Genomic DNA, 14,120 nt, shown 5'->3' on the forward strand with positions numbered 1-14,120 from the left:
CTTTCTCATCGCCTTTTCTTAAAGGGCTGAGATAATGGTATCAATACTAAGAGACGTTTTACCGGCGCATAATGTGTTTTTGAAAGACTCATACGAAGCCGAGAGAGAATTCAGTAAGATGCATGCCTGATTTTCATCCTTAACCATTTCCTCCACATCCAACAATTTGCAAATCATCTTATTAAAGTTGCTAATGTGGGCCTCGACATCTCCTCCCTCTGTCATCTTTAGATTGAACAACTGCAACTTTAAGTATAGGTGATTTTCAAGGAATTTCTTTGCATAAATATCCTAACTTTGCCCATAAACTTGCTACAGTTTTCTCTCTTATGGCGTTGTAGATGATCTCATCCATCAGGTACAATTAGATAGAGGTTCTCGCTTTCTCATCTAACTTGTTCCATTTATCATCTTCCATAGATTCCAGATACTTCTCAAGGATCTCATCCAATCCTTGTTGAACAAATAGGCCAATCATCTTCACCTTATATAATTCAAAATTGTTTTTCCAAGAGTACTTCTCAACATTGAATTTATAATTAGATGCCATTGATACTCTACTTTTAGATTCAACTTGCGCCCCAACGTTTGCTCTGATACCACTTGTTGGGGGACCGCAGAAGTACACGGAGACGAATCAAGCCAAGTATTCCATAGCAACAATTAAGCACAACCACATACTCCGAATTTAACGTAGAAAAACCCTTTCAGGAAAAAACCATAGTACAAAGTGACAGATATCACCATGAAAGTAGAAATTATAAGAGATATAGAAAATACTTGATTCGAACAAGTCTTGAATCTACCCCTTACAAGCCCTTGAAAACCCTATGAATGAATTAGAAAGCTTTGAGATACTCCTCAATTCTTATTACACCCCTATATATAGCCATAGGAAGAATCTCCCGTAGATACGCAACTCTGTGTAACTCTGCGCAAATGTATGATGGCACCTTCGATGGGACTTTGATGGCATCGATAGACCGTTGATGACATTGAATGTAACCCCCCGAACTTTTTGATACTCGAGCATCAAAAGTCCACGACCGTTATCGTAAGATTCGACGTGTGTACAGTACCAATCTAGCTATCCTAACCTTGCATCTGTCTCCTAAGCACGAATCTAACCCTTGAGAACAATCCCCACCCACGAAAGAAGTCATTTGACCGTTGATCGAGTAGTGTAATGTGTATTCGTTCCATTAACTAAATCAATTGATAAACCTTCATCTATGATGATTTAGGCATAAGCTCTCTTATAAGAATTACTTAGAAATGTCCTTACACTCAAGTAGACTGTTAGGTTCCACAAAACTTTTAGATCAGAAATAATAACGATAATGCCACAAACCTAGACCCTTGAATTCTAGTTCACTCAGTTCTCACGATCTGTTTAGCATGAAACTTTATACCATGCTTAATTAGACTAAATTAACCGTACATGACCAGTTTCAACTGTTAGATCATAGTGGAAATGACCCAATTGGAGGGTTACATGATAGCCATTGATTTTGTGGGCCACCTAGTCTTTTGATATGCTTCAGATGTGGAATCAACCCCTTAAAATGGATGGAAAAATGGATGAACGATGCAGATTTATCACGAGTATCATTTTGGGGCCCATTTTGAACAAGCAGGTGCACCAAAATGTGTGCACCGGCGTTGCACCGGATGGCAAACCCGGTCAAACCGGCTTTGACTTGAGGAAATCCCGCCCGAAGTGGGATTTAATCCCGTCTACGCAGCCGTCCGTTGGGACGAGCAGTGGGCCACTACGGGCACCCAATCAGTTGATCTGAACCGTCCAACATGATCGTACGAGGGCTTTAACCAATACCTAGCGGCTCGCGTTCGTTCATGCATCCTCTCAAGGAGATCACAACGCCACGTTCATTTGTGGTGTGGGCCCACCCAAAACTCAGACCCACTACAGATCTCGGAGCATGGCCCAAATCGGCCCAGAAATTGAATGAGCTACCATGATCGCTTGGAAAATCATCATAAGGGTGCCCCATCAACTCCAGCAAAGGGTCTGAAACCAAGACCGTCCGCAGCAAACACGGACGGCGGAAGACGTGCGGAAACAGGGCCTGCTGCGATGAGTTAGGTGATCAAGGGCCAGATCTTAGCCTTGATCCAAACCGTCCAGATTTCTTGTAGGAGAGTTTAGACCCCTCCCACGTCGACCAAGCAGATTGGATGTGGACGCGGGCCGCTCCGGATCCATGCTACACGCAACAAAATTGCGTAGCGAAAGGACTCCGCCCGCTGTTGTGTAAACTGCCGTACGCAGGAACGATCTAGAGACCCCGACATCTATAAAAGGGTCTCTCCCGTCCGACTGTGAGAGAAGAGAAATCGTGAGTGAGAAACGTGAGGAGGAAAGAGGGGGAGAAAGAGAGGCTTCAGCCGAGCGGCAGCTCTGTTCGCCCAGGCTTGCTGCCGTCCAGAAAAGAAAAAGGGAAGAAAAGAAAAGAGAAGAAAGGAAAGAAAAGAAAAGAAAGAAAGAAAGAAAAGAGAAAGAGAGGAGAGAGAGAAAGGAAAGAAAGAAAAGGGAGACCGTCCGAAGTGCGACCAGCCCCAGGAAAGGAGGAAGCACTGGTCGGCTGTGCAAAAAAAAAAAAAATCTAAAAAAACTCATAGTCTGCACCATTTAGATGCCACAATCCCTACATAACCTCACACTATCTAATATAGCTTGCACTTCCGCTGTGTTAATATTTATCCTATAATGCATATGAAATTCAAAGATTATTGTGCCTTTTGGGTTTTTTTTTTTTTTTTTTTTTTTTTCTTTTTAAAATTTTATTTTTAATTTCCTTTTCTTGAAAGGTGGGAGCACACCATATGTAATTTTATTGATAATTAAAAAGTCTCCAGGGTCCCAAAACTACTTCCCCTATGCCATCCCAGCATTCAACAATTTGCCCATCTCATAATAGGTTTCTCTCACCTAGAATTCGCTACTATCCAATTATGATTCAATGTTTGCATAAGCCCTATGGCTGAGAGAGGGATGGACACCATTGATTTGCACCAGTCTCACTTGAGTTTTATATAGCCCGATTTTTGAGGTGCATCATCATCTGTAACATATGTTTCATATCAATGGATTAGATGGCATATGCACAATACAGTCGGCTCTTTACAAGAATCAATGGTGGGTGGCCCATCTCAACTGTTCCTGTTGTCGTGGCTCACTAAGTCATGGATTGCAATATGGTAAGAATAGATATCATAGATACATTAGCTTGGGCCCACAATAACTATTTGTATGATAGTATAGTGAAAATGTTTGCACTAGATCATTTTCGTACACACATAGATACACATGCACGGCATGGTTGTATTGTAGCCTGGACAGTCCAAATTGCTGACCCAACTGCATATTTAGCATAACTAAATAATTATACTGACAAGATAATAACTATTTAATTTTTTCCATTGAATTTGAACCACTTATATTTTAATTTTTAACTATACATTTGGTAAGCTCTGGATAGGCCGGAACAAGGCCATGCATGGTAGTTGTGATGGCCTGGATTCTATCAAAATCCGGTCTATTATCTGCAAATTTTGCAAACCCAAGTCAAGTCATGCCAGTAAAAGTCATCGAGGCCGTTTTATAGCTTTTAAAAATCTCAGGCACCTATTTAGACCATTCCATGAAGGTGTCAGAACCTATTCTCTTATTCCTTGCCTAGTATTGCCAGGTGATCCATTGATCAAAAGGTTGACATGTTAAACAACTTGATATGTTCTCCTTTCTTTGTGAAGAAGCTTGGTATAATGTTTAAAATGCATTTACATTTCAATGTAACATGTGATATTATTTGAGTGGAATGTTAAACATGCCTCTACATGTGCTCCACACAGGCCAGCACGACACATGTGTGATAGGTGGGATATTCTATTCCCTGAATAGGCTAAAACCTTTCGCCTCAGTTATCCAAACCGAGGTTGAAACTCCCATGGCTAAAAGCGTTAGCCTCAGTTTTAGCAACCGAGGCTAAAATGACTTTTATAGCCTCGGTTCTTCAAGTGAAGCTAAAAGAATCTTTTTAGCTTCAGTTTTCTCGAAATGAGGCTAAATCAAAATTTTATCCTCCATTGTTACCAACTAAGACTAAATCCAAATTTAGCCTCAATTGCCTCTAACCGAAGCTAAAACTATTTTTAACTTCGGTTCTCAACAAGCGAGGCTACAACCTTTAGCCATGGGAGTTGTAGTCTTAGTTTAGGTAACTAAGGCAAAACCGAGACTAAAGATGAATTTAGCCTTTGTTGTCATCAACTGAGGCTAAATTCAATTTTTAACATCATTTATCAATAACCGAGGCTAAATCTAGTTTCTATCAACAAAAGCTAATAATATTATAATCAACCAATGATTGAACCTGCGCATGTTTCCCCCATTTAACATCCATCAAGACAACAATCAGCACAATACCAACAAAACAAATAATGGTATATTCAAAAGTTTTCAAAACAAACAAACTGCCATTGCTACTTTTGTTGTACATCCATGATTTCTGTCATTGCTGCTGCTGGCTTCATTGAGAGAATTTTTCCTTGGTTGTGGTTTTTTGGGAATTGCACCACAGGGCACTGAGACTGGGACTGTTGGAGGTCTCCTTCTTGAGGAAGCAACATAATGTGCTGTTTGGCCATTGATACGAGATATGTACCTATGTTTTCCTAAAAATAGAAACACAAAATTGTAAGAGGATAGACATAAATCAAGAGAGATCATATAAAAGCGTGATATACCCCATAGATTGCGCAAAAAGAAATCAAACAAACAGTCTGCGATGAATTTAAAAGAGCAAATAAAAAAGAAAATCAAATGAAAGAATCTAAAGAAAATAGAGCATGAGATTGGATGATCACTGTTTTGGTATCCCTGTTTTGTTGCTGCCTTTGTTTCCTTTTTGTTTCTTAATAAAATCAATTGTCAAAAATAAAAATAAAAAATAAAAAAATTCATGGTTCGCAGCACAGTTTGTTGGTGTAGGCTCAAATAGATTGAAGATTATCAGTAAAAACCATCAAAGATCATGCAATTCAAACAGGATGAAAGAAGAACGCAAGTATTCCAAGATTAGATAGAAGATGGAAACAAGTATCACTGAAACCCAAAGCTACATCAACCTAATAAAATGTCTCATCCACATTTAAATTGGAATACCATCCTTAACTGCTGTCATAGGAGCACTTCAAAAAGTTTATTCAATGCACACACCATGGTTCTTCACAAACATATTGAAGGCATCCAGCAAGGAAATTTAATAAAGTAATAACTAATAAGATAGTAGGACAACTTAAAAATCGGTCAAATTCCTATGCCTTCAAAGTTAAAACTCATTGCTCAACCTTATGTATGTCCCTTCACCAATGAATTCCCAAATTTTTTTTTCTTGCTATTAAAATATGGAGTTTTCGATCAAAAATTATGGAGAACGGTGAGTATATTTACCAGGGCCATGTAGCTTGCAAACCTTTCGTGGCGAAGATCTCCATAATAGTAGCCATTTAGCTAATCTGGCTTTAGTTGACCTTTGTAAACAATCGTCCTGAAAAATCAGAGCTATCTTGTTCTAGTAAACTCAAAAACTATAACAACTTCAAAAAATGGAAGAAAAAAACATTACTCCTCTTTGTTTATGTAGGTTTTGAGTGAAATAAGAGCTATCTAGTTCTAGTAAACTCAAACCCACGGTGATAGCCACTCACCCAACTTGTTGTTTACCAAAATCATGAAGTTTTACCAATAATCTATTTACAAAAAGATTAAATGGCTGATTACAGTGTTCATGTCCGTAGGTAAACAATACAAGAATTTTTATTTTATTTTATTTTTTTTAAAAACAACAAAAACAAACTTATTGAGGAGTGCATCAGAAAGACACTGATGTAACTAACCTTTGCACAAAAATTACGGACTTGATTCCAATCTACTTGTTGATACGGGGTCATGTAGAGCTCCTTTCTCAATGACAAAATTAATGGTGTGATTGGACCAACAAACCTCTTCCCATACAAGTACGACATGGGCAGATAAACCATTCGGCAGTGACACCACATCCTTCCTGCGCAGTGAGAAATTGAAGGATTTTACAGGATGCTCTTGTAGACTTAGAAAAGAAAGAAAAGGAAAGAAAATTCCAGAAACTGGGCACTAGCATTACCAATGAAGATGACCCACATCGTTAATCATTGTGGGTGTTTGGTACTGCAATGGATCACTGAAATTAAAGATAACTAAATCAGACTAATCAGGTCTAGCTATGAAAATGACCCATTTTGTCATTTGTTGTGGGTGTTTTATACTTATAAAGCTAGGGAGGCTGACCTGCATGACCACATCAATAATCAGCTGTGGGCGGCTGCGTCACTTGAGGAGGTTCCTGAATGGGTGCTTTACTTCCTTGGCCACACGGCTTGCCTCCACAAGCTCCAAGAACTCAAGCTCAACATTGCTGGTTCCACAGATCTTCTTGAGCACTGCCTTCCCTTTTTTGAGGTGGCCACGCTCTATGAGGCTGTTAGGAGTGTCGACAACCAGAATGGAGCCGACGGTCAGGAGGAGGGCTAGGATCCCAGCTAGCCCAAGATGGATTGTGAGTTCCGGTCCACACCACCACCCGTAATTCGATATGGGGAATTGGTGGTGGGCCAGATTCGTTGATTAAACATAACTGAATTAAAATAAAATAAAGAATAAATCGGAAGTGGAACTAGAAAAAGACCTGATTAGCAAAGCCGACTCCACACCCCGGGAAGATCCTTCCTATAATGAGCATGGCAAGGTCCCGGGCAGCTGCATTTAGCACCACGCCAATGATGAAGAAAATCCCTATTTTGATTTTCAGCCCCAGTTGTTTCTGATTTAAGCTGAAGCATGGATACCATGGTTTCTTTTACAGATTTCAATGATTTAGGAACAGTTCCTCCTGCATTGAAGGCCTGTTCAGGGCCTAGTGAATGGACCATATGACGAAATTCCCACTAATCAACCAATCCTAACCATCCATTTGACAGTTAAAAGTCAAACAACGATTGGCTCAAATTCCAAAGGGCCAAATTGAAATATCAATTGGGCCAACAATTAGGATGCCCCGGATACGTGGTTACCTGTGTAACTTTATGCTCTGAACACAATTGGGCAAGCAATTGGACAACCTAGATTGTCATATAACCATGACAAGTGTATGTTGGAAGAGTTACCACCATTTTCTTAAAATTGTAGTTAACTATCAAAGGAGTCATCATACATGTCAGAGCTCACAAACATCTTGAAAATGGTAGTTTAGTGAGTCATCTTCCTCAAATGTGACAATCATGCATGGCTATTTATCATTTCAAAATTCAAATTATTAAATCAAAGATAATCATCATTTGATTGATGGTTATCAAATGGATTGTTAACAGTGAATGGTTCAAATTCCAAGGCAAAATCAAATGATTAATTTCATGTGGTTGGTGAAATTTTGTTTTATGCTCAAAGCACAATCGGTTAAGTTATTTGTATGATCTAGATTGTCATATAACTTTTCCATGTTCTGTTGGAAGAGTTGTTACCATTCTGAACTTGGCAGTTACTCCTCACATGGCATACAAGTTTAAACAGGCTCAAACAAAGAAAAACCTTGAATATATCTCAGAATTATTCCAAACAATAGTTTAGCTTCTTGGTGGTGATGCTCCAAATTCAAAATCAACAGTGTACTTATTTAATTACCATAATAATTTGTGAAAATGATTAGTATTTTCAGCAAAAACAATGACTAGATGTTTATTATCATTTATTTGTGGGCTCCATGTACCCCACCGGGCATGGATTTAAGTAGCATTTCAAAACGTGACTCGTCTGGGGACCAAAACCAGTATGACTTGTCCCTTCTTCATCATACCCAAAGACAGATGAATATGCAAATAAAAACTCTACAGAATTATATGATTTTCAGCTCAGTTCTTAAAAATTACCTACATGCACACTCTCTTTTGCCTACTGCTATTCTGCTTTCTTAAAAATACTAGTTTCGCCTACTTTCTTAGAAATAAACTAGGAAAATGGACATAATCATAAAACCATACAGATTAACTTGAAAATAAATAGTTTGGGTTTTTTACTATCATCATCCCAAGTATGCTCATCATTAAGGAATAAATATTAGCAAAAAGAAATTACATTAGACACACACTTGCAATTTTTTGTAGATATACCAAAATGATGATAATAGAAGCAAGAACAGAATCTGTACATATCAATTAAATGTCTGAACAACATACTTTATCTAGGTAGTGTTAAGAAATATGATCATAAATAACTAAAATAGTCTAATCAGATATTTGGATTGTTACAACAAAAAGCCTTCTAGTTTTACCTGTGCATATGACAAAACTATTGCAATGCCGACAAGGCTAAAGAAATTTGCTAAGAGAATGTTGAGAATAAATGGGAGAGAATCATCAATAGTACATAGATCTGAAGATAACCTATAAAATAAAGACTAAAATATAAACAAATACACCATACAAGAGTTCCACTAAGCCCACGCGCACCTTTCCACTTGCATCTCTATATGTGGACACACATGGCAACTTCACAATGTGGAAGTCTAGGCCATGCATCAGGTGGACGTGTGTGTAGATACATGGCTAAGAAGGGCAGATTAACTCATAAGGTGGCCACACATTTACAAACATAATGGATGGGTTTAAAAAATTGTCAGTGGATAAGATTCACCCATAGATGTGTTACCTGATGAGCTGACAAGGCCGATTTTTAGGCCAGTTCATCTACACAGTGAGCCCCACTGTTTGCATGGTTCGGATGTCTGCTACATGTGCCAGGTTGGCATGTAAGCTGCATGTAGAGAGGTTCATGAGGGCTCACCAAAACCATACAAAAGAGAATGAAGCTTTGAGATGCTATATCCTATTCTGACCTGTTAAGTATCCTTCCACTTGGATTTTGATCAAAAGATATTACAGGTGCATTGATAAGCTTGTTCAGAAGCTTACTATGCACCTGAACTACAGCACGTAAACCACCAAACGCAAATGAGAATGCCCTTGCTAAAGTTAAAAGGGAATTTGCAACAGAAAAGATGCAGAGTATAACCTACATCAACAATCACTAATTAGAATGGAAGTATATCTTTAACTGACAAGTCTTGTTATTTCTTGAATTATCAAACATACTGCTTGTTTTTGTTAGCAAGTGAAAACATGCAGAATCTGTGAAGCATGATCTGCCCTGTTCAAATTCTTCTAAACAATGAGGATTTATCGGGTCTGGATGTGCCCGTTCATACAAGTCTCAAACATTGTTTGGTGATCCATGGAACATTTTTGGGTGAACCATACCATTGACCTAATGGGCCCACTGTGGATTAGGAAAATGTTCCAAATTTGAAGTTGAAAAAGTGTTTCTCCAGAAATCACACAATTCGGGTGATCCTATCCATTGTTCGGAGAACTTTTGAGGATGCAAATGGATGGCAAAGTTGTTCCAATCAAGAGGGCCTGACAAATTAATGGTTGAGACCTTGTATTTCGGTTCATAGATATGTAGATGGAGTGCTTCATAACTTGGATACTTGTCTGGATACATGTATTCCAAGGGAAAAGAAAAGAAAGGTAATGATTTTTTCCATGTTGAGGCATGGATTCCATTATTAGGGGTCATGTTTAGGATAGCAAGTGGAAAACTCATATTTGTTTGACAATGATCACCTAGTTTCTTGCACTAGTAATCTCACAGTTTGCCTACAACATAATTAAGAACAGGAGTTTCAGTTTTAATCAATCTCCATATAATTACAATCATTTAATTCTCTAAGGTTTCCATAAGGTATAAGGGAAAATAGATACTTGCCTGAACAAGTAAGTTCATCCACTAGATCTGTCCAATTTCAGTACCTTGAATTTCGAGCGTTAAAAAAAACGAAGAGGTAATGTGTATCAATTGTCTGTTTTTTTTATTTACCGCTTTGTCATCTCATTTCAGCCTTCGTCTCACATGCAACGCACGTGCCATCCCTAGAAACCATCATGTAGGAGGCGGCATGCCAGGAAATCCCGTCCCAGTTCAGGCATCTCGATCCATGATGACTAACACCGAAACGATCCACATGAAAACACAGAGTAATCCGATCCATACCTTCGCTTGGAGAAGCCCGTAAAACATGTCCTACTCTTCTGGCAGCCAATCCAATGGCTCAATTGCGCTCTTGATCAAGCAATCCAGAAGCTTCTTCCATCGGAGATCAACATTGGGACAATTCAGGACCTGGAAACGAGCGGAGAGCAGTAAATCGACGGCCACCTGAATGTCCACATTCTCCGTCTCGAAAACCTCTGATCCGCCAGATCCTTGATTCCAATCAATAATCAACGGTGTAGGGAAGGATTCTAATGCATCGGTGGGGTCAAACGCGTCCTACGGAGATGAAAACAAGGGTTTTGGACCGCTCTACAGATGGGACATACAAACGTGAGGGATTGCATGGATTTCAACATAGATTTCAGAGAATTGGGATCTGAAACATACTTGATCAATTTCTTGATTTCTTTCTGTGATTGCTAAGATGAATGAAGTATCGATCGGATCGGCTTCAGATGCAGCTAAGAAAGCTGGATTTAGGGATTTTGCAATGATCTACGAAAAGGTAAAGGGAAATGAGAGAGAGAGAGAGAGAGAGAGAGAGAGAGAGAGAGAGAGAGAGATTTCAAACGCACCTTGTGGGATTTCTACTTCGATCGATGGATGGCAGCTTTCTGAGGGGTTTGGATAGTTGAAGACTCCATCTTTTTGGCGCGAAAGTTTGAGAGAGTGAGAAAATGAATAGAGGAATTTATACAGGGTTGTTTTGTTTTATGCTCCGATTGCATATGACACTTGATACGCATGCACTCAGAAACTGTACACTAAGCATACATTAACTCAAATCAAACCATCTAAATCGTAGAGATTAGTAACACTAGGTCATAGTCGAGTTTGAACAATCCTTGCCTCAGATTCTTGGACACTTATTTGTTGAAACAAGGCCCTTGGATATTTTTCATTCTTAACCGCCCAATAAATGTCCACCAATATAATAGTTGGATAATAGAATAAGCTTAATTTTTGGTTGATGATACACTTGAAATTTCATAAATAGTTTGGACCGTTTAATTTTAATTACTTGTATTCCATGTATTATAAGTGTTTACATATCATTTATGACCCTCTGGACGCGGATCGTGTCCTACCCCAGCCCGTCTCCAGCTAGGAATGGGCAACAACTTTGAGTGACAACCGTGGTATATGGCCTGTAAAAGGGTGAATTTTTTGCCTCAGTTTCTCACCAGCCGAGGCAAAAGGGTAGACTTTTGGCCTCAGTTTGTCACCAACCGAGGCAAAAGGGTAAACTTTTGGCCTCAATTGCTCATCAATCGAGGCAAAATGGCATACTTTTAGCCTCAATTGCTCACTAACCGAGGTAAAAGGGCAGACTTTTAGCCTCAATTGCTCACTAACCGAGGCAAAAGGGCAGACTTTTGGCCTCAGTTTCTCACTAACCGAGGCAAAATGGTAGACTTTTAGCCTCAGTTCTCAACAACCGAGGCAAAAGGATAGACTTTTGGCCTCAGTTCTCAACAACTGAGGTAAAAGAGTAGACCTTTGGCCTCAGTTTTTCACCAACCCAGGCAAAAAGGTAAACTTTTGGCTTCAGTTGCTCACCAACCGAGGCAAAAGGTCAGACTTTTGGCTTCAGTTTTCAACAACCGAGGCAAAAGGACAGACTTTTGGCCTCAGTTGCTCACCAACTGAGGCAAAAGGGCAGACTTTTGGCTTCAGTTTCTCACCAACCGAGGCAAAAGGACAGACTTTTAGCCTCAGTTTTCAACAACCGAGGCAAAAGGGCAGACTTTTGGCCTCAGTTTCTCACCAACCGAGGCAAAAGGGCAAACTTTTAGCCTCAGTTTCTCACTAACCGAGGCAAAAGGGCATACTTTTGGCCTCAATTTTCAATAACCGAGGTAAAATGGTAGAATTTTGGTCTCAGTTGCTCACCAACTGAAGCAAAAGGGTAGACTTTTGGCCTCAATTTCTCACCAACCGAGACAAAAGGGTAAACTTTTAGCCTCAGTTTTCAACAACCGAGGCAAAAGGGCAGACTTTTGGCCTCAGTTTCTCATCAACCGAGGCAAAAGGGCAAACTTTTGGCCTCATTTTTCAACAACCGAGGTAAAAGGGAAGACTTTTAGCCTCAGTTGCTCACTAACCGAAGCAAAAGGGCAGCCTTTTGGCCTCAGTTTCTCATCAACCGAGGCAAAATAACAGACTTTTAGCCTTGGTTTCTCATCAACCGAGGCAAAAAGTGAATTTTTAACCTTGGTATAATGTTTAAAATGCATTTACATTTCAATGTAACATGTGATATTATTTGAGTGGAATGTTAAACATGCCTCTACATGTGCTCCACACAGGCCAGCACGACACATGTGTGATAGGTGGGATATTCTATTCCCTGAATAGGCTCAGTTGGGACGCTGTCTAAAACAAGATGGACTGTCAAACCCAAGTTATTTTTATCCATCCAATTGTTTTGTAAAATGTCCTCACTGTCTAAGAGGACTGATGAGAGGACTGATGCAGGCATTAGCCAAGCTAAGCTAATCTCTATCGTTAATTTTTAGATGATCCACGATTAAATTATTTAAAGGCCCATATTTTGAGGGAATCATGCGTGAATCATCTTCTTGACTTTGAAGAACTGTGATTAGGATTGAGAGCAAAGAGAGGGCATCTATCATGAGCTTCACATGAAAAGTCTTTTACTTATTGAGTAACATCCATCGTAGGTTAGCTTTTTTTTCTTTTTTTAACAAGATATTTTCTCATACATTTTGATATTTAGTTATTAATTACTATTTCTACCACTTTTCTTGTTGCCTACATTTTAGACATCAAATGATGTCAAAACAGGTAAAACTAGATCCATTTGGAAGCTTATTAAGTTGACCTAAAACTAGTCCTATCTAGAAGCTTATCAAGTTAACTTTTTAAACTAGCATTGACGTCATACAATTCCATTACTGTATGAGCAACTTATAGTCAATTTTGTGAGAATATGTAGGGTTATGATGGAAATAAGGACCAATTCCAACATGATTACAATTAGATGTTATGATTATAAATAGATGTTAGGATGTGAAATGAATGATTTTAAGTAACTAGAGTTGTGAATTATTATAACTAGCTTCTTTGTACGTAATTTAATAGTTGATTGTTAAAAAATAAAAATAAAAATAAATTATCTTGTACCCTTGTGTGGGTTTGTGATGACAGCTTGTAGAGAATATATTTTGTAATTTTTTGTATGTTATTGTACAAAGATGGAAGGCTACATATAGCAGTCGGGTATGGCCTATATTAGGCTATGCGTATATTACACCTCTAATTAGGGAATTATAGCTAGGGATTACAACCACCATTTACTCTTACAATCTCTCTAATATACAACTCACGCCAACACTCCCCCTCAAGTTGATGCGTATAGATCTCTAATGCCTAACTTGTCAAGTGAGTTGTGGAAGTTCTTGCTACATACGGCTTTGGTAAGAACAACTGCCAATTGATCTTCAGACTTGACGTACAGGAATCGAATTATCTTGGCTTCAAGGTTCTCTTTGATAAAATGCCGATCTACCTCCATATGTTTGGTTCGATCATGTTGGACAGGATTATGAGAGATATTGATAGCAGCCTTGTTGTCACAGAAGAGATCCATCTCACGGTTTGGAGTCAAGCCAATTTCTGTCAACAGTCTTCTTAGCGATAGGAGTTCGCAAAGACCCTTAGCCATGCCACGAAATTCTGCTTCTGCACTTGATAATGCTACTAACTTCTGTTTTTTTCTTCTCCACGTCACCAAGTTTCCTCCAACAAATGTAAAATACCCCAAGGTAGACTTTCTATCAGAAATATTTCCTACCCAGTCAACATTTGTGTAGCCTTCAATCCTTAGATGATTGCTCTTTGATAACATAAGTCCTCTTCCAGGGGAGGACTTTATGTACCTGAGGATTTTGATCACCGCATCCATATGATCTTCACTCGGGCAATG

This window comes from Magnolia sinica, chromosome 15 (assembly GCF_029962835.1).
Source record: "Magnolia sinica isolate HGM2019 chromosome 15, MsV1, whole genome shotgun sequence".
NCBI classification, from domain to species: Eukaryota; Viridiplantae; Streptophyta; class Magnoliopsida; order Magnoliales; family Magnoliaceae; genus Magnolia; species Magnolia sinica.